Source organism: Gorilla gorilla, chromosome 21 (genome assembly GCF_029281585.2).
Source record: "Gorilla gorilla gorilla isolate KB3781 chromosome 21, NHGRI_mGorGor1-v2.1_pri, whole genome shotgun sequence".
Lineage (NCBI taxonomy): Eukaryota > Metazoa > Chordata > Mammalia > Primates > Hominidae > Gorilla > Gorilla gorilla.
The window spans coordinates 73,357,893-73,359,569 of record NC_073245.2 but is presented as its reverse complement, the minus strand read 5'-3'; the positions used below and the strand labels follow the sequence as shown (position 1 = coordinate 73,359,569).

General features: G+C 44.8%; 1 long non-coding RNA gene across 1 annotated transcript; it reads right to left on the bottom strand.

Moving 5' to 3' along the window:
- Positions 1–246: 246 nt before the first annotated feature.
- On the bottom strand, positions 247–1,373 carry LOC134757813 (uncharacterized). Its single transcript, XR_010132319.1, has 2 exons — positions 1,096–1,373; positions 247–446 (listed from the first exon to the last, which is right to left on the bottom strand). It is a non-coding gene; the product is annotated as an uncharacterized lncRNA (long non-coding RNA).
- Positions 1,374–1,677: the final 304 nt, after the last annotated feature.

Genomic DNA, 1,677 nt, shown 5'->3' with positions numbered 1-1,677 from the left:
GTCACTTGAGGGAATTGTCACATTTTGCTGTGACACATTGCTGCCTTTGAGAGAATAATTGCCAGATTTGGCCAACTTGGGAACAGCTTCCTTCATCTTCATTTCCTATCTGGGGATGCCCTAAAGAGTATTTACTTTCATTTAAAAGAGAGCAATTTCTTCTCATGAAATCAACAGTTTTCTCCATGAGCCAAGCTTGTTTTATGATATTAAACATTTAAATAAAATTATAAATGTACCATAAAATGCTGATGGATGATTAATTTGTTTTTATTTTGCATGTTTTAAGGCTGTGGGGATTACTGCTCTGAAGCAGATCCAAATATAGTTCTTGAATTCTATGTAGAGCTGAAAGAATCAGTCCCCAGCAATGGTTGAGTGGGCAGTAAGAGATGGCGGCCCACTCTCTGTGCTGTTGCTGTCCCAAGGAGAAGAGAAGAAAGAAGCTGGAGGTGGAAGGGAAGTTTAGGAGCAATAATGGGGATGGATGGATGGAAGGGAATTATTTCCCCTGTACCCTCTTTCCCTCAGCCAATGAGCCTTCCAGGATGGGCCTATCCTGTCCCTGCACAGCTGCCCCGTCCTTCAGGGTCACCCTGACTTTCTATCCAGAGCACAGAACTTGAGCTGGGAGGCCCGCGTCTGAGCCATCACTCTACTCCTTTTAGCTCTGTGAACTGGAGCATCACAGGAAACTCCATAAGCCTCAGTTTTGCCATCTGTGAAATGGGTGAGCAATCGCCAACCAAACCACTGGGATACCCAGAAGACCCAGATAATACCCTGACAACCCCTAAGGTGTCTGTGGACTTGATAAGCACAGCACCAGTCCACACTAACTTCCCTGTGCTGCCTTCACTGGCCTTATGAATACACTGAGTATTTCAATCCGGAATAAAAACGTAATAGTCACACACCATCTTTCCTTTATCACAGTGGAAATTGAGGATTTACTCAGTTAAGTAACTTGTCAAAGTCTAAAGGAGGAATCCAAACCCAGGTGAGCATCAGTCCTCTGATCTGTTCTTCCCAAGCTGTTAATAGATTGAGGAACCCAGAATTAGATCACGCACCCGGCACCTATGAAGCACTCACCTGTGCTTTCAAATACCACCCCTCAGTGGCAGGAGGGTCAGGAGGGGGTGGGCAGGACAATTGAACTAAACTAAGCTACATTGAAGAGCAGGCCATTTTGCTCTGAGTGTGTGTGTGATGCTGATGGGGCTACATCGGGTTGAGATTTCGCTACGATTTCCTCCGGCTCCTGGTTCTCAGCTTGGGAGCCAATCAGGCAGCTCTTGTGTGCCTCTTAACACAGGAGGCTGTGGAGTGGCGTCCAAAGAGGTGCCTGGCGCGTAAGTAGTGGGTGTGAGATGCAAATCTGGGCTCTTAAGTCATAATCCTGTTTGTGACATCGCCTCTGGTTGCTACGGTGATGATTATGTTATCAGAGGGTTATCGTTTTCTGTGAAGAATGGGTAGAAAGACCAAACCAGCCTCCAAGAAACCAAAGGCCTCGTTCATAAACAATCACTCTGAAAAATTAAAACAAAGCATAGGAAGGAACACATTAGCTGACAAATGTGTGACACTGTGGATTCTTTTATTCCAAATAAAATGCTTTTCAGGTTTTTAAGTTCAAAGCTTGTTTTAGGGCAGAAAATAAGCCATCATAAC